This window comes from Triticum dicoccoides, chromosome 4A (genome assembly GCF_002162155.2).
Source record: "Triticum dicoccoides isolate Atlit2015 ecotype Zavitan chromosome 4A, WEW_v2.0, whole genome shotgun sequence".
NCBI classification, from domain to species: Eukaryota; Viridiplantae; Streptophyta; class Magnoliopsida; order Poales; family Poaceae; genus Triticum; species Triticum dicoccoides.
Window position 1 is genome coordinate 538,263,413 of NC_041386.1, and position 20,241 is coordinate 538,283,653.

A 20,241-nucleotide genomic window follows, 5' to 3' on the forward strand; every position below is an offset into this window, starting at 1 on the left:
GTGTGGACTAGGCCGTTCAAGAAAGTTTCTCCTTGCCGGGAAGCAGACGACAAAAAAGCTAAGTTGCTAAAGCTTGAGCAATCAGTTTTTTAAGTTTTTGAGTTATTTTCTTTGAACGAGCTTTGTATGGAAAACCTGTGCGCGGAGGAACCAACTCGTAGCTAGCTGCGCCCTTACTTTGTTCCGAGTCTGCTCAACAACTTAAGTGAGCTGCTAGCGCCCTTACTTTGCTTCGAGTCCGCTCAACAACTTAAGTGAGCCGCTAGCGCCCTTACTTTGTTTCGAGTCCGCTCAACAACTTAAGTGAGCTGCAACTAGTTTCGACAAGGTTGCTTGTCGGTAGCGACCCCGCCAGCAGGCTGCTGAAGTTCCGCACTCGGCGCTCGCGGCAAGGGTACCTGCGCCGGCAAGTTTCCCTAGAAAGCGTAGGGCAGAACCATACAAAGCCAAGAGTCGAGTAAAGGAAGTAACACAGCAATTTTTTGCCTAAGATAGAGTTATATTACAAAAATAACTTGTCGCGCCTCTAATAAAGTGTTCCCATGACATGACTGGCAGCGACAAGAAAATAAGAAAACGGACGACCTAATCTACGCGACCGCCGTCAACCCTTTTGACCTCGTTCACCCTGTCCACAATGGGTGCGACGAGGGCCTTAAGTGCGTCAAGATCAGCGTCCGCCGGCAGCTTCTTGAGGACGTTGGTGAGGTTGAGGCCCGGATTGCGGAAGGCCACCTTCACCAGCACCTTCTCCAGAACTCCGGCACAAATTGAGTGTGACTCGTCGGCCAACTGCTTTGGGATCCGTTCCCGGAGTTGCTGGAGCGCCGCCGCCACGCCTTTGAAGAACAGAGTGAGCTTGGCGCTGGGTTGGAGGTTCTCGTCGGAGGAGTACCTGAAGCCTTCCACCCCCAATTGCACCAGCTCCTCTTTGATAACTGCAGCAATGTTCACGAGGCCCTCCGTCCAGAGCTCCACAGTATTTCTGAGAAGATTCTGGGTTTCAGCGGCCCTTGCTAGCAGCGCCTCGTTGGCCTCGATGTCCTTCTTCAAGTCTGCCTCCCGTTTCCTGGCGCTGTCCAACGTCTCCATCAAGGTGGCCAGCTTCAGCGTCAGATCGGCGTTGGAATCCTTGGCGGCGCTCAATTCCTTGCCCCTCTCGGCGAGTCGGCCCTGCAGCTCACCGTGGGCAAGGGCGTCCTTCTCGCGCTCTAGCTTGAGGGCGGCAAGCTCTTCGCCACCAACCTTCAGATCAGTTTCTAGCTGCGCCACCTTTGCCTCCAATTCTTTCTTGGCGGCCTCGGCAGCCGCAGCCGTATCCTTTGCCTCTTGGAGCGTCCCGCCAAGTGCCCGTTCGCGCGCGGCAAGCTCCTCCTCGTGGCTGTCGAGGTTCACTTTCCGCTGAGTCAGCTCGCCTTCTCGCGCGTACAGCTTCTCGCCGGTGAGCCGCTGCTGCTCTTCAGTTTCGGCCTTCTCGAGGAGGAAGGCCTTCCGCTCCTCAGCAAGCTGCTCCCGCTCCTCCGCCAAGGCCCGGAGAGTTTCTTGGCGAAGACCCCGGAGCTCCTCCGCACGCTTCTCTATATCCACGCTCGCCCTCGCGGCAAGCGCTTCCCGGGACTCCAACTTGACTTGACGGGCGCGGTAGAGCGCCAGCAGCCTCCGCAGCAGCCGCTCCTCCTCGGGCTCTTCACTGCTGCTTCCCGGCGCGTCGACGATCGACAACCCGGCGGAGGCAAGCACCTCCCCAGCCAGAGCTTCTCCTTCCATCGGCGCCCTGGAGCTCGACGCCCAAGGAAGCTTGATGAAGATGCCCTCGCCAGCTTTCAGATAGACGCCGGGCTGGGGCTCCTCGGAGCCTGACGCTGCGGCAGCGGCGGAGGGATCGGCGGTCGGTACAGCACCTGGCGCTCCTGCGGCCTCAGGGCCGTCAGTGCGATCGCCAGATCCCCCGCCAGCTTCCTTGGCGGCAGCCGTGGCAGCCTCTTCGCCGGCGGGCACGTCAGCACCGGCTCCTTCTTCGGTGGCCGCGGCATCATCAGTATTGCCGCGCGCGTCCTCCTCGCCGCCCGCCTCGGTCTCCATCGGATCCGTGGAGGGTGGGTCTGACGACCAGAGAAGAAGGAGAAATCAAACAAGTGTCCGAGAAGGGAAATCAGCAGAAGACTACAAGGAAAGTTTCGGGCAAGAAGGGCTACCTATGCTAGGATCTGCCATCGTGACCTCCACCACCGGCGGATCGTTAGCGCTGTCCCTTGCCAGAGACTCCTCCCTTGCCGGAGGCTCCTCCCTTACCGGAGGACGCTCCCTTGCCGGGGAGTCCGCCCTGGGCGGCGTAGTCGAAGCAGACGAGGAGTCGGAGGAGATCACCACGCCCTCCTGATGAAGCTGTTCTGCTCCTGCACAAACAGACCAGTGATCAGATGTCAACAAAGGAAAAGGGCAACCACGCGCACCCAGAAGCAGAAAGTAAACCATATGCTTACGCTGGGGGCTGCGCTGGAGGCTGCTCTGTGAAGTGATGGCCGGATCTGGCAGGGTGGTCTCGGGCGCGCCTCCTGTCATCGCAGTAGGCTCGTCCTCGATGACCACCACCTGAGCCTTGGCCCTCTTCGCCGCCCTCTGGGCCAGAGTCCTGAAAAGAAGAGCTCAGGGTGGATCAGATCCGATGCAAGACAAGAACAAGCAAGGGAATCTTACTCTTCTTCTTCTTCCTCCTCGTCGGAGCTGAGCGCGGAGAGGTCGAAGTTCGGCCCACTTCCGGCGCGACGAGGTGGAGGGGTGGGATCCCTTGGCCGCTTGGCGGGGACTGCGGCGCCAGCCCGAGATGACCCCGCCCCAGTTGCCACTGCGGCGGGAGGCGCACCCGCGGCAACCGTACTTGCCGCGGCGGAGCGCGTCGCGCGGCGCTGCGGCTGTTGACCAGCTTGCCGCCCTGCTGCGTCCCCGACCCTGCGGAGGCGCCTTCTTGGCTGCACTGGGGGCTGCGTTCCGGGCCCTGTTTCCGGCAAGCTCCCCGGAGATGGCGGGCCGCTCGCACCCTCGGCGGGCTCACTCAACTCGGCGTCGGGCGCGGCAAGCTCTTCTTCGTCCTCGGGCCACTCCCTCTCAGCAAGACTCATCGCCGATGCCGCGTCCGCTTCCTCCACCATGAACCCAAATTCGCCAGCGGCTGCAGCTGCCACCGCCGCTTCCGCCCTGGTGGCGATGCGCTCCATCTCTTGATCAGTGGTGTCGCGAGTGAGGAGCTGCTTCTCGTCAGCATTGACCGCCACCTCCACTAGGCTGTCGAAGAACTGTTGCACGACGTCGCCGGCGGGCTCTTGCCAAGTTGGAGCGATCCCGTGCGAATCACACAACGGCATCATTGCGTAGATGCGGTCGCCTGAGGAGTTGTTACACAGAGGCACGACGCCTGCCGGCAACCTGAACCACTCGGGATGCTGCGGGTCGTGCTTGAATATTTCCTTAAGTATCCCGTCCAATTCTATGACGGTGAAATTGAAGTTGAGGCCTGGGCGCAACCTCATGATGTCCGCCGGGCCTCCAAATTCCCAGGCGGGTCTCCCCTTCGCCTGCAGAGGGGCAATGCGGTGGCGGAGGAAATCTGCGCCGACAGCTCCTATAGTCAACCCGGCAAGCCTGAGGCGCAAGATCCGGGTGGTGGCGATCTTCAACTAGTCATCGTCCACGGACAGAGCGCTCCAATCATTTCCTCGCACTGCTGGAGCTTGGCGCAGGGCGGTGAACGGCTGCGGGTTCTCCTCTACAACCCAGCACTAGTTTGCTCTCCACTCATCCCACTTGCTGCGGAGCTCCCCCTCCAGATAGGTCTCCTTCTTGCCGGCTCGCGAGATCCAGGCGATCCCCCCGGCAAGGGTTTCCCCTCTCTCGACACGGGGCATGAAGAAATGGCGGAAGAGAGCTACGTTGGGGTGGACTCCGAAAAAGTTTTCGCATAGATGGGCGAAAACTGCCATGGTCAAGACAGCGTTGGGGGTAAAATCAAGGAGGTGGAGCCCGTAGGTGTTCATGATATCACAGAAGAAATCAGAGAATGGCGGGCAGAGCCCGCAGTAGAAGAACACGGCAAAGAAAGGGTACCCGCCAACTGGAGCTTCTTGCGAGGTGATGGCGGAGAGTACCTTTGTGCGCGGATGCGCCCGTGTCTCCGTCGACTAGAAGAGATAGTACCACTCCCTCAGATCCTTTGTGGAGAGCTCGGGGAGGAAGGTGGCCCGCTCTTTCCGCAGCGCCTAAAGCCGCTGCGCTTCGGTCGACTTCACAGCTTTCGCGGCCTTCCCCTTTCCGGGCTTCGGAGCCATGGCGAAGGCGGTGGGGGAGATCGACGGCGCTGGTAGTGGCGGCGGCGACGGGAGCGGAGCGCTGCTCTCTTTCGACTTTGGAAGCGGAGGAGGGCGGCGGAGGTTTCTGAGATTGCAACAGCGAATGATGAAGATGGAGGAAATGCCCCTGTTTCCCCTGCTTATAAAGAGGGACGGGGCGGACGTTTCGGCCTTCCAAATAAACAACCTCCCACGATCTCACCCACGACGCCGCGTTTGACGCGTGCCGTTCTGGGCGTGCGCGGTGGGAGCGGAATGCGGCGTGACCAAGGCCGCGCGTGCCCGTGCACTGTTTTGGGCCTGGCCCAACAGCGCTCGGCACCGTGTATGGCCCAGGCCCGGGGGCTCCTGTCGGTGTACTAGAGTAGGGGTACCCTAGTACCCCGAACTTGTGCACGGGCAGTCGCAGCATCCCGCAGCAAGGCTTGCCGGGTGACCGCCAAGACCCGCCGTGGCTCCCTTGAAGACCATTCAAGAACAAAGTACTCAAATCAAGGCCCCGGCAAAAGGAGCTTGCCGGGAAGGCCAACCAAGGCCCCGGAAAGAGGAGCTTGCCGGGAAGGCCAACCCAGGCCCCGGCAAGAGGAGCTTGCCGGGAAGAGACAAGACCCCGGCAAGAGGAGCTTGCCGGGAAGGCCACTCAAGGCATACCAAGAAAGCTTGCCGTGACGCGCCCTGCGTCCCGGCAAGGCCCGGTGAGCGACAAGCTCCCAAACACGACAAGACGACGACCGCGGCAAGGAGCTTGCCGCGGGAAACCCCCACTTCGTGCCCGCGCTCCAGCACACCTGCTAACGTGTCGCTCTAGGACTCTCCCAAGCACACGTGGCAGGAGGCTGTGCAGCTAGGGGTGCGCGGTGGCAAGCAGAGATGAAGAGAAGGCCATCGTGGCAAACGGTGGTGCTCCTAACGGTCACTTTTTGCACTGTTTAGGCGACTCAGACAGGCATTTAATGCCCTTGTCCCCTGCCGTCAGAGTTAGGTAGGGTGCACTGTATCCACAGTAGCGGTAGCTGCACCTACCGCGTCCTTTTCCATTTTTACCCTTCTTGTCTACGTTGCCACCTGTCGGTGACCCCTTGAAAGTATAAAAGGGGGCCCAAGCGCAACGTAGAAGGGGGTTCGGCCGGCTCGGCTCATTCGGAAGCACCAGGAACACTCTCACGCTCAGTCTGGCAGCGTCCATCGCTCCTGAGCAAGAATCCAATATACACAAACAAGCAGCAGTAGGGTTTTACGCATCCGTGCGGCCCGAAGCTGGGTAAAAACCGCTCGCGCGTACCGCCTCGATCCGCTCTTTGTGCGGCCTCCGCCCTCACCGAACCGAAAGGGGCCCTGTCCCCTTAGGTGTTGGTGGAATCAGCCTTCCCCGACACGACCCAGCCATGTACACGAGCCCTGGCCGTATGTATGCGCGAGTTGGCGTTCGAGACCCCGCCCGTATGTACACATATGTGGCCGTATTTTCTTTCTTGCACCCTGGCCGCCTCTACTACGACACGTGCGTGCCTCTACATCGACCAGTATATATGTACGTACACGTTCGTGACCAGAATGAGAACGCTACGTACGCTTTGACTAGGTGGGTCCTGACTGTCAGGCACTTCCTTGCGTGCGAAGATGTAGCTGGTGGGTCCCAGTAGTCAGGGGGGCGAAATACGGTGGCCCGTCCGGTGGGTCCCGCTGTCAGGTGGAGGAATAATTATTTTGCACGTAATAAGGAGGCACTTCCTTGCTACGGCCGTGGACCCAGCTGTCAGCCTCTCCACGTACAGTCCATGTCCGATGGAAGCTGTTCCTTGACCATGTTGACCAAGCCGCGCCGAGAGCACCAGGGCGGTGGACGACGTCGAGGCCTAGGAAGGGGACGACGCGGAGCCGGGGAAGACGCGATAGTGGATGCCCATGCGTAGAGGAGTACGAGGGTTCACTGGTTCGCTGCGGTGTGAGGCTGCCGTCGCCGCAGAATAACAGGGCGTGTGAGTGAGTAGAGGGATGGCCTGGCCAGCGGTGGGAGTAGTAGGGGGCGGTGAGGCCTCTGCCGCATCGCAGCCGACCACGGGAGGCAGGAGCACGAGCCACGACCGACGCTGGTTTGGGCGGCTGGAGCAAGAAGACCAGAGGTTGAAGAAGCACTACGGCCGTTGGATGGACATCGTACGGTCACTGGAGCTAGAATCATGCATATTGACTAAGTTGACAAAGCCCTCCGTCCCCGTCAACTTAGTAGGCCCACAAGTCAGCCTGCCACTATACTGGGTCCCAGCTAACAGGGGGAGTATTCATTTTTTTGTGCGTAATAAGGAGGCACTTCCTTGCGTGCGAAGATATAGCTAGTGGGTCCGAGCTGTCAGCGGCGGTAACATTTTTTCGCGAAATACAGAGGCCCTTTCGGTGGGTCCCTGATGTCAGGTGGAGGAATCATTATTCTGCGCGTAATAAGGAGGCATTTCCTTGCGTGCGGCCGTGGACCCAGCCGTCGGCCTCTCCACGTAAAGTCCACTCCAGATGCATGTCGGTTGTTGACCACATTGACCAGGCCACGCTGAGAGCACCAGGGCGGTGGACGACGTCGAGTCCTAGGAAGGGAACGACACGGAGGCAGGGAAGACTCGGCGGTTGTTTCCCACGCGGAGGGGAGTACGACTGTACAAGGGTTTACTGGTTCGTCTGCCGTCGCGGGAGAATAATAGCAGGTGTGGGTGAGTAGATGGATGGCTAGGCCAGCAATGGGAGTATGATGGGGCGGTGAGGCCTGCGCGGCAGCAGAGCCCACCGCGGGGAGGAGGGAGTAGGTAGCCCCGCCGGCGCCTGTTTGAGCGGCTGGAGCAGGAAGAGCAGAGATTGAAGAAGCACGACGGCCGTTGGATGGTCATCCAACAGTCACTGCTTGTGCGTCAATCTTTTTTTAGGAAAGCCTCAAATCTGTGGAAAACAACATACAACCCATCTGCCATTATTTCTAATAATTTACAGCCCATTTGCTAATTATTAAGGTTTTTTTGGAGCCCATATTCTTTTTGTTAGCATTACAGCCCATATTGTGGCCACGGTTAAAAAATTATACAAAATTTTGCATATTTAGGTGCGGTCCAAACTGTTTTTAATCCCGAAATTTCGACTCACATTCAAACTGATTTTAAAAATAAATGTATATCAATGTAAAATCCAACAAATTCTCCACGCATAGAAATTAATGTAATTTCAAATCTCGAAATGGAAAAAAGATATTTGAAACTAATTGCCGGTTTGATGTGTTTTAAAAATGATAGCCCATTTCTCATTACTGATGGGCCATTTTCTCGACCAGCTGAATGAAAGCTCTCCTCGTCTTGAAAGATTTGCAGCCCAACAGGCCTGACAAAGTGACTTACTTGGCAAATCACAAAAAAATTGGGCTGTGGCCATGGACCCAGCTTTCAGCCTCTCCACGTACAGTACTCTTCCGATGGAATGTCGTTGACCACATTGACCACACCACGCCGAGAGCACCAAGGCGGTGGATGATGGAGAGGCCTAGGAAGGGGACGATGCGGAGCCGGGGAAGACGCGGTAGTGGATGCCCACGCGGAGAGGAGTACGAGGGTTCACTGGTTTGGCTGCGGTGTGAGGCTGTCGTCGCCGCATGGCCTGGCTAGCGATGGGAGTAGTAGGGGGCGATGAGGCCTCATCGGCAGCACAGCCGGCCACTGGAGGCAGGAGCAGGCGGTCTCCCTGGCGCTGGTTTGGGCGGCTGGTGCAAGAAGAGCAGCGATTGAAGAAGCAGCAGGACCGTTCGATTCAAATCCAACGGTTACTGCTGCTAGAATCGTTTGTAGACTAAGTTGACAAGCCCTGCGTACACGTCAACTTAGTAGGCCCACAGGTCAGCCTCCCAACCGGTGCACCCCAGATGTCAGTGGGAGGAAACATTTTTTTCGCGTAATAAGGAGGCAGTTGATTGCGTGCGGCTAGGCTAGCGGAGGGAGTAGGGTGGGCCGGGGAAGCCTGCGCGGCATCACAGCGGGCCACAAGAGAAGGGAGCAGGCAGTCCCGCTGGCACTAGTTTAGGCGGCTGGAGCAGGAAGATCAGAGATTGAAGAAGCACGTTGGCCGTTGGATGGACATCCAACACTAACTGCTGCTAGAATCGTGTGTTCACTGACAAAGCCTTGCGTAAACAAGTCAGCCTCGAAATCTGTGGCGTGTATGGCCCATTTTCTATTATTTTTATAATGTTTACTCATTTTCTAATTCATATGGAATTTATTGCAGGCCGTTTTCCATTTTTAGAATTGTTGGCCATTTTCTGGTCAGTACCAGGGTCACAAAATCAACTAAATATGTGGGAAATTTTGAAAATTCGCAAATTTTTGCTGGGGAACAAAATATTCTTAATCCAAAAATTAATAGCCATACTAAACCAAATTTAAAAATAAATTAGTACTATGTCATGTTAAATCCAATGAAATACGTATAAGATATCAGTGAAGAACAAAAAACAAAAAAGAAACTTATATCCCATTTGCTATAAATTTTTTGGAATTTTCAACCCCTTTTGATATTATTTTTAACAGACATTGACCATACTCTTAAGCCAGGCCGGAATGCATCCCTCCTCATCTTGAAAGATTTGCAGCCCAGTAATTCGGAGAAAACAAATAGGCCTAGCTTGGGTATTCTTCAAAAAGAAATACTAGGCTACCTATTTTCCCAAAGAACTGGTGCATGAGTGTAAGTGCATCTAGTGCCACCCCTAGTTGGTTTTGGAGTATTGACGACAAACCTAGTTGAGGGACTAATGTGTTTGTGAGAATTGCAGGATAACACAGGTAGAAGTCCCTCATTGATTCGGTTTTCCTACCAGAGATGACCCCTAAAAATGTATGAAGACATTGAAGTCAAAGGTGGTAAGTGAAGACATTCACCTTGGAGACTATGACAAGAGAAGACATTGCATGAAGACTATGGAGCGCGAAGACTTAGATCTTTCGTAGTTCTTTTTCTTCTTTGTTGAGTCATAGGAACCACCGTACTGTTAAGTGGGGTCCAAGAAAACCAATCAGAATGACTGAAGTGATGCTTAACCAAAATCCTATGTCTTCGAGTGAAGACTATGAGAGGGAATCTTGTTCAGAGTTGGACAAGTCAGCTTTGCTTGTAGCCCAAGTAAAGTTGACGTGTGTGTTTGAAATCTGACTGTTGGAACACGTGTCAGTTCCTTAGTGACCCATGGTCATTTCGGACAAATCAGGTCGGGTTGCCTAGTGGCTATAAATAGTCCACCCCCTACAACCATAAACGGTTGGCTGCTCAGAGTTAAAGTATGGCTTTTGTCGTTTGAGAGCAACCCACCTCGAAGCCTTTGAGAGAGAATTCCTTGAGAGGATAAAGACCTAACCACCCAGAGCCAAAGAGTGTTAGGCATCACTAAAGTCTTCTTGTCTGTGTGATCTGAAGACTTATTACACTTGAGGACTGTGAATCCTCCAGCCGGTTAGGCGTCGCGTTCTGAGCATCCAAGAGTCATTGTGGATCGCCGGTGAATGAAGTCTATGCAGGTTTGGAAGTCTACCTTGAAGACTTACCAGAGTAATTGGGCGAAGACTGGGTGTCCTTAGCTCAAGGGGAATAAGGTGAAGACGAGGTCTTCTGAGTTGAATCTCAGCCTCCCTAACCAGACGTAAAGTTGTCATAGCAACTGGAACTGGTCCAACAAATCATTGTCTTCAACGAGTCACAGGTTTCATCCTTCCCTTCCCTTTACTTACTGTTGGTTCTTGTGAAGTAATTGTACGATAGCATCACCATTCGACTTCACTAAGTGATTACGTATACTGATTGGCTTCTCAACATCTTCCTACCTGATCCTTACTGCCTAGCTGCTATTTGTCATTGTGCTTTCACTTCATTAAATACATGACTATGGTTTGCCTAGTGTAGTCTACCTTCCGCTGCATGATAATAGGTTTATTTCTATCGTTTGTCTTCGAAACTCACATGTTTTGAAGACTTTCATAAAAATCGCCTATTCACCCCCCTCTAGTCGATCACTAGCACTTTCAATTGGTATCAGAGAAAGGTACTCCCTTGTTCTGTGTGATTTTGGTTTAACCGCCTGGAGTTTCAGTTATGTCGACCACAGGTATGAAGATTGTGTCATGCCCCATCTTTGACGGTCACGAGTATCCCAAGTGGAAGGCCATGATGAAGAAGTGCCTCATGGCAACAAACAGCGAGCTATGGACCGTCACTGAGATTGGTTTGACCGATCTGTGCAAAATGGCGGAAGCTGATGACATTCGCAAGTACACTCTTCTCAACCTAGGACGTCATCTGCTCCTGTCTATCTCAAAATCAGTTTAGGAATGTCATGCATCTCGATCATGCAAAGCTCATCTGGGACCATCTCTCGGAGGTCTATGAGGGTCATCGAACTCGTCATGATCCTCGGTTCGAGAACTTTAAGGAGTCAGTCAAAGCGATGACTTTCGAACCAGAATCATCATCTTCTGCATCATGCCTTATGGCAAATGATGCTAAGGTAATTGAATGCTATCTATCTGAATCCAGTGATGATGAATCTGGTGATGAATTTGGACCCAGCTATGCAAAACTTGCTTCCCTTGTCACTAAACAACAGAAAGCTATGGAATATATTCAAAAACGGTTAGACAAAAGCGATGACCTGTTGGACGCTGAAATGAATCGATCTTAGTCCTTAATTGAAGACATAAAATATATTCATATTAAGTATGAGGAGCTTGAAAGTTGTCATGAAACGCTCTCAACAACTCATGAAGAACTCGAGAAATTGAGAGTGGCTCATGAAGATCCTCAAAAGGAAAACAAGTCACTTTGCGCCGAACAGATCAGTTCAGCTCAGGAAGGATTTGAACCACCATGTCTTAAATGTATTGAGCGTGATAACACTACTTCTGTTGCTGAATGTTTTACTGCTGCTACTGTTGCAATATCTTCAACTGTTGATGTGGAAACTAACCCCTCTGCTGAGGACACCACTGCTATTGCTGATGAGAATGCTAGGTTGAAGACACTGCTTGAAACAGGGATGTACAAAAGTCTCAAAGGGCATCGGACACTATGTGATGTCCTCAAAATGCAGATCCTGAACCGAAACCCTAGGAAAGAGGGTGTTGGGTTCGTAAGGAAAATGAATGCTGATGGCTCTTACTGGAAACCTGAGCAGTACCCCAAAACCACATGGGTTGCTGCAAAGGAACCTTCAGCAGATCCATCCACTCTATCTGGCTTCACTTGTGCTAACCCCATTGTTATTGATGAATCCTTTGATGCAAACTATAAACTGTTTAAGAATCAGAATGGTGAAGTGTTTGCCAGGTATATTGGTACTAACTGCAAGAATGGACCGCCTATGAAGAAGATCTGGGTGCCGAAAAGGTGTTTGGAGAATCTTCCTGTGAATGTCATCATGACACCACAGGTGAAGAAGACAAACCCCAGACCACATGCCTCATACGGTCCAAAGGCTTCATACAGACAGAGGACTCACCTGAGTCACACTAACACAAATGTTTTGCAGGGAAGCCATACTCAGGCCTATGAATATGAGCGCGGTTCATCAAACCGCCATGTTCATAAGACCAAGAACTATTCTGCTTATTCTTATGAATACTATTGTCCACCTGCAAGACTTTTTGCTAGGGATCCAAAGCCAAAGTTCTCAGATGCTGCACTTAGACTTATTGCTTCGAAGCCACCCCTGAAGATGTGGGTGGCTAAGAAAGCTTAACTCTCTTTTGCAGGAAAAGGTCTCCAGCCGAAAACCAAAATCATCTGACACTATTGCTGGGGACCTTAAACATCTTGTAGGGCGCAAGATCAAATGCCCAAATGGTCTTACTATGTACTTTGTTTCTGAATCACTTGCAACTTGCTCTATCTGTCCTAATCTCGATCTAAGCTTTAATAATCCACTGGTTCGTCAAATGTTTTTGCTTCACAATTCTCTTCGTGAAGCCTACCCCCCTAACTGCACTGTAGGGTACGACACCAGCTGCTTCAGAATGGATTATTGATAGTGGGTGTACAAATCACATGACTGGCAAGTGAAGCCTTCTCATGGACTCAACTTTACGTCCATCGGACAAAAGTCACATCACATTTGCTGACACTGGTAAAAGCAAGGTATTGGGTCTAGGTAGAGTTGCAATCTCAAAGGATCAACACATGGATAAAGTCATGCTTGTTGAATCCCTTGGTTTCAACTTAATGTTTGTCTCAATGCTTTGTGATTTAAACATGATTGTGATGTTTGGAAAATATCGTTGCCTTGTACTAATGGAATCTGACAAGTCTCTAGTGTTTGAAGTGTATCGAAAAGATGATTCGTATGTTGTAGATTTCTCAGCAGGACCACAACTTGCAGTATGTCTTCTAGCAAAAGCTTCTGAATGCTGGCTCTGGCATCGAAGGCTAGGGCATGCTGGCATGAGGAACCTCCACACCCTTGCAAGGAAGAAGCATGTCATAGGCATCGAGGGCGTCAAGTTCAAGAAGGATCACTTATGCGGTGCCTGTGAAGTAGGAAAGATGATGAGGGCCAAGCATCCCCCGAAGACAATCACGACAACGACTCAACCCTTCGAACTGCTACACATGGATCTTTTCGGTCCCACTCATTACTCAACTCTTACTACTACTGCTTGTCTCTATGGCTTTGTCATTGTTGATGATTATTCAAGATATATTTGGGTGCATATAATCCTTTACAAGACTGAAGTGTAGGATGTCTTCAGACGCTTCGCCAATCGAGCAATGAACAACTATGGCGCCAAGATAAAGCACATCAGGAGTGACAATGGCACTGAATTCAAGAACACCAGCCTTGATACATATCTTGATACTTTGGGCATCACACATGAATTCTCAGCTCCGTACACGCCACAGCAGAATGGCGCGTCAAACGCAAGAACAGAACACTTATTGAGATGGCTCGGATGATGCTTGATGAATACAAGACTCCAAGAAAATTCTGGCCTGAAGCCATTGACACTGCATGCCATATCATCAACCGTGTTTATCTTCACAAGCTTCTGAACAAGACATCCTATGAGCTCCTTACTGGCAAGAAGCCAAATGTCAGTTACTTCAGAGTATTTGGCGCCAAGTGCTGGATCAAGGATCCACATCACACTTCAAAATTTGCACCAAAAGCACATGAGGGTTTTATGCTTGGATATGGAAAGGATTCGCACTCCTACAGAGTCTTCAATCTCTTTCATTACAAAGTGGTTGAAACAGTGGATGTGCGGTTCGATGAAACTAACGGCTCACAAAGAGAGCAACTGCCAAATGTGCTAGATGAAGTTCCATCTAGTGAATCAATCAAACTTATGGGAACTGAAGAAATCATACCTTCTGAAGCTCAACCCGAAGAAGAACTTATCATCTCTGCACCTGATCAACCTGAAGATAATGCTCAGCCTGAAGACAATCCCTCTAACAATGACAATGATCAGCAAGAGCAAAATCTTCGTCCTGTACATCCTCGTGTTGCAAATGAAGTGCAGATAGAGAGAATAATCGATAGCATCAATGCACCAGGTCCACTCACTCGTTTAAGGGCAACACAGCTAGCAAATTTCTGTGGGCACTTCGCATTCATCTCAATAACAGAACCCAAGAAAGTAGAAGAAGCCTTCATGGAACCTGAATGGATTCAAGCTATGCAAGAAGAGCTTCAACAATTTGAGCTGAATTATGTATGGGAACTGGTTAAGTGTCCTGATCCTTGGAAGCACAATATAATAGGCACCAAATGGATATATCGCAACAAGCAAGATGAGCATGGTCAAGTTGTCAGAAACAAAGCTCGTATCGTTGCTCAAGGATACACTCAAGTTGAAGGGATTGACTTCGATGAAACATTTTCTCCTGTGGCTAGACTTGAAGCCATACGCATACTGCTGGCCTATGCAAATCATCACAACATACTTCTATATCAAATGGATGTGAAGAGCGCTTTTCTCAATGGCAAGATTGAAGAAGAAGTGTATGTTGCACAACCGCCTGGCTTTGAAGATCCAAAACATCCTGACATGGTATACAAGCTCAACAAGGCATTGTATGGCCTCAAACAAGCCCCTCGGGCTTGGTATGACACACTCAAAGACTTCCTGAAGAGCAAAGGCTTCAAATCTGGTTCCCTCGACCCCACTCTCTTCACGAAGACATATGATGGTGAAATGTTTGTGTGCCAAATATACGTGGATGACATTATCTTCGGCTGCATCAATCAGAAATACAGTGAAGAGTTTGGATATATGATGCAAGAGCAATATCAGATGTCCATGATGGGTGAGCTGAAGTTCTTCCTTGGTCTTCAAATACGTCAGCAACGCAGCGGCATCTTTATATCTCAAGAGAAGTATCTCAAAGATTGCCTGAAGAAGTTTGGTATGCAAGACTGCAAAGGCTTCACGACGCCAATGCCAACCAAACATCATCTGGGTCCCGACGACAATGGTAAAGAGTTCGATCAAAAGGTATACCGCTCCATGATTGGTTCTTTACTTTATCTATGTGCATCTAGGCCAGATATTATGCTTAGTGTTTGCATGTGTGCTCGATTCTAAGCGGCACCAAAGGAATCGCATCACTTAGTTGTGAAGAGAATTCTTCGATATTTGGCTTACACCCCAACTCTAGGATTATGGTATCCCAAGGGCTTAGAGTTTGATCTGGTTGGATTCTCGGATGCTGATTATGCTGGTGACAAGGTGGATCGCAAGTCTACATCAGGCACATGTCATTTTCTGGGACGATCACTTGTATGTTGGTCTTCAAAGAAGAAGAACTGTGTATCTCTCTCCACTGCTGAATCTGAGTACATTGCTGCTGGATCTTGCTGCGCTCAGCTTCTGTAGATGAAGCATACACTCAAAGACTATGGCATTCATCTGAAGCAAGTGGCACTCTACTGCGACAACGAAAGCACCATCAAGATTGCCAACAACCCAGTTCAGCACTCGAAGACAAAGCACATTGAAATTCGTCATCACTTTCTCAGAGATCATGTTGTGAAGGAAGATATTGATATCATACACGTCAACACTGAAGAGCAATTGGCAGATATCTTCACCAAGCCCTTGGATGAGAAGAGATTTTGCAAGTTACGGTGTGAGCTAAATATCTTGGAATCCTCAAATATCCTGTGATCAGGCACACATCCTAACACTTATGCATATTGATGACTTAGATGTGCAACACACGAAGTAAAGTATATCTTCAATCAATGAAGACATACATTCTAAGTGTGAATACATTAATGTAGAATTTGACTTCGGAGTGCCACGATAATTGTGTGCCGTGTCTGGGTCTAATACTTCCTATACGGTGGGTAACGCCACCACAAAATTCGTCTGTTTGAAGTGCTTTACCCATGGTGTTACATTTGCTGTGTCTTCACATTTGGTTTGGCTTCAATCTCAACATGTCTTCATGATTATCTTCACTATGTTGATTATATATATACATATACTAGTGTTCTGTCCTCTACAACATTCACTTATAGCTATGTCTTCTTGTTGAATCTTTTGAACTAAGTGAATGTGATCGGACCCTAACCTCTCTATGCTTTCTATCTCAAACTCTATCTCTCCAAATCATATGCATTCTATTGAAACTGTCGAATATCTTCTCTGCGTCCTTGTCAGCAGAAGATACAGAGACAAACATTAAGTACGTTTTCAATGCTAATTCCTTCACCTAAAACCCGGAGAAGTGGGAACGACCACCCGACAATCCTGGCGTGCGTGGGAACGTGGAACAACCTCCGATATGTTGCATGATGGCCACGTGTTCTTCAGATGTGAATTGCTAGGGGCACCTGTGTAATAACGCTGTGCCATCCCTGTCCCTATAAATACACGCCTTACCACAGTCATTATCCTTTCTTCCACTCTCGCACGAACCCTAGCGCCCCCGCTAGCCCTCGACGATGCCGGTGACGAAGCGCTTAGTTGCCGCGACCTCTCCGACACCATATTCACGCTGGCCGCGGACATCGTCTTCTCTGCCGTCTCCGTAGGTGTCCTCCGTCGCCAAGTTAGGGCACGGACTATCGAACTGCTCGGCCTCCTCTTCCACTCCGTCTAGCAGTTCCTTGTGTGGTAAATAAAACTTCCTTTTTACGGCCCCTTTGATCCTATAGATTCGTCACTTTCTACCACAAGAAGTTTTTGTTCACACATGTTGGATCCACTTCATACTGCATCTCATATTATGCCTAGTATGTTCACTTATGCCTCACAAAGTATTTAGATTCCTCACTTGTACTGATCTGTGGATTCGTACAAATCTGGAACCAACTCCTTATCTATGAGTGAATGTCTTTGCACGATGAGGTCAATGTCTTCTAAACTGATTTATCTTCAAAATCTTCTAAGAATGCATATGACCTCTTCCCCTTCCCTCGCACCTTAATGCTGTCACAGGTACAGGTCTGTGGGAGAATCCCTTGGTTCTCATAGTCTGCATTCATTTGCAGAATTCTTACAGCATCATATAAATTCTCCCGAAGCTAGTTCATGTTTGTCCAGCAAGCGAAAGCCCTTGAAGCCTTTGAACATATTGAAGCCATTCAGTTTAAAGTTCATGGCTGCAGAGAAATCAGCAAGGAAGGGTGGCAGAAAGCGTCGAGGTGAAACTTCAAGAGATCTGCCCGATGACCTCTTAGAACTGTACAAGACAGATCCAGAAGAGGATTACAATCAGCGCAAGACACGAATCCAATGGATTCGACGATATTGGGCAGAATAGTGGTTCAAGTACAGGTTTGTGACAAAGGAATATGCTGAGAAGAATGCCATCAAGCGACCATGGGGAGACATCCTATACAGAAATCTTCAACCTAGGTCCAGAGATGAAGCCATTGAACAAGGCCTCTATCCCTGGATGGTCCGTGGACCACAGCCTGCGGATGCTGACCCATCGTCACTGCTATGGTGTCGTGACGACAATCTGTTCAAGCGCAACTTCCAGTTTACCCAGAATTCGGCGAAGCAGAATAAGAAGTCATTGGGACTAGACTTCAACACTGGTCCCTCTGCTCCCCGTGCCGATGGTACCCGCGAAGCTGAACCCAATCTTGTTGGGCCCTTCTACAACCTCGATGGCCTCATCACTCACATCTCAGTTCAAGGTGCCAAAGTGGATCATTCTGATGATGATGCTGGCACTAATGAAGCCCCAGCTCCTACTCCAAAGCCGCAGAAGCCAAAGCTGCCTAAAGCTTCAAAGCCTGCCTCAGCACCAAAAATCTCACAGGCGAAGCCACTGGCTACTGCACCTCCTGAAGACAGTGTGTAGTCTGAAGATCTGTCACGCATCTCCAAGCCTCCGAGAGTCAAGATGCCTATGCCACACACCAGCCAAGAACTGACTGTTGCTGCCATTCTGCACAACGAATCCATTAATCTGTCCAGTGATGAAGATCTTGCAGATGCCGCTCTTGAGCAACTGATCAAGAGCAAAGAAGAAGCAGAAATCTTCAACAATTTGCCTCTCTTTGATGTGGCAATCATCCATGACTTCATAGATGAGTGGTTTGACACGCCCAACCTCAGCTTTGAAGACCTGCAACTTCCCATTGGCCTCAGTGTCGCCTTCCATGGCGCCATTGCTTCAGAGCTAGCTCTAGCTCAGCGCATCATCGAACTCAAGCAAAAGATTGACTTTGAGAAAGCTCAGTTCAAGAAGCATATGGCCAAGCTCAGCATGCAAGAGGTCAAGAACTTCAAGATCATGCTGCACGAGCTCAAAGAAGCCTTTCTCAAGAAGCGTGAAGAAGCTCAAGGTTCTCGTGAGCGCATGAAGAGCCTGGCTGACAAGTGTGTGCAAGCCTACAATGAGGCTGAGAAGCGCAAGGCCCTTGGGTGTCCTGGCATTGACCCCATGATGGCTGCAAAGCAGAAGAATAATAAGAAGAAGCCTGCTATGGCCGAACCCGACGCACCAAGGCAGGAAGCACATCCCATTGTCTTCCCAACCAGCATGACTGGCTCGAAGCCAAAAGCCAGGTTTACCGCTTCAGAACTGAAGAAGACGAGGACTGCTGAGCCTGAAGCTAGAAAGAGGAAACATCCTGAAGCCTCTGCTGCTACTCCCTCCAAGAAGAAGCGGAAAACCAAGAAGGAACGGGCTGCTCCCACAGAGCCCTTAATTGTTGAACCTATCTCCATGGTTCGCCCTGCCGCTGAACATCAAGAGCGCCAACTGACTGTCCATGAGCCTGCTTTCACAGAGGCTCATGAAGCTGAAGACATTCCAGTAGTTGATCCCACCGCTGCTCAAGACATTGGTCACCATGACAATGTTGACGAGGATGTAGTTCTTCCTCTGATCGAGCACCAACAGGTAGCATCGCCTGTGCTTACGCACAGTGAACTCATCAGCATTGGTCGTCCTCTGACGCCAATTGCTCAGGATGCATCATGGGCTGATCACCCACAACAACGAGTCACACCACCCCGGCAAGAAGAAGAAGATGACTTTGAGACCCAGCCAACTCCATCTCCAAAAGCGTCGCCAGCGTTATGCAGGCTTCGCAAAGGACCAAGGTCTCAAGTCACCGAGTCTGAGGCTAAAGCTGTTGAAGACATTCCGGCTGCATCAGCCGACGACACCCAAGAAGACGAACATGCCCCTACTCCCCCAACTACTGAAGAAGCTATTCTCAAGGAGAACGTGTCTGTGCCCGACCCTCCAGCTCATCAAGTGGAGGTAGAAAATCTTGAGGCTGCCACCACCAACACCAATGAAGCCACTAACGTTGTCATGGCTGAAGCAAATGTGGAGCCCACACCAACCCAAGAACCAAAAGTCAGGGAAGACAATGATGCTACTACTTCTGTTCCTGCGCCTGCTGCTGGTCTTCAGTTTGACTATCATATTGAGCATAGGCCTCAGGTACAGAAGCCAATGCCAAGGTTGCCCAGGTTTCCAGGTCCTGCAACAGCACCTGGATCCTTCAATGTCAATGGCTTCAAAGCAGACAACACCTTCTTCAATAGCTCCAAGAACCCCTACTCAAGGGAACGAATATCTTCTGATCGGTTCTGGAGCTATCCGCAGTGAAGCTATTACTCCTGCATTCTGTACAATCAAGGTCGCATCTTCCCACATATGCGTCTTGACACCGAAGTAATAGCTGGTCTACCCTGTTTGGAAGAAGCTCTGGATTGCTTCAAAGAGGTTGGATTGTTGCCTTTCGTCACCGACCAAGAGCACTGGAACGAAGAGTTGCTGCTCCAATTTTATGCCACACTTCACATACGTGGTTACAACAGAGATCCGAAGACTTGGGTCCTTGAGTGGATGACAGGAAATGTTCATCACGAAGCCAAAGCCTTTGATATCATTGAGCTCACTGGTCTGCCCACTCCTGGAGATCTCTATGAACCTAGCTGTCAGCTTCACAGTGAAGCTATGGAGAGCATCTTTCAGAAGCCTGAACTAAACATGAGTCAGATGCTCAGTATGATGAAGCCTTTGCCACAAGACGCTACATATCCTAAGGAGTTCTTTGTTGAAGACCTGGAGTATCTGCCAAGGACCATCTATCACATTATAAGGCGAACTCTCTGGCCCATCAAAGGACATTCTCCACATGCAAAGCTGGAAGGTGCAATGAAGACTTTGGTCTTCTATATTCTTCATGGCAAATGCTTCAATGTACAAGACTTCTTCATCCGCCAACTTGCTGCATCAGGATCTGATCTTTTTGGCTTGAAGTTCTACGCTCCATGGATAATGCGGCTGATTAAACTCCACTCAGCTATCTCATATCAGCCATCTGCTCGCAATCATCGGATCTTTCTGCCTAATGTGGATATGTCCGTTGAAGCCATTTATCCAGAGCCTGCCAAGGAACCTC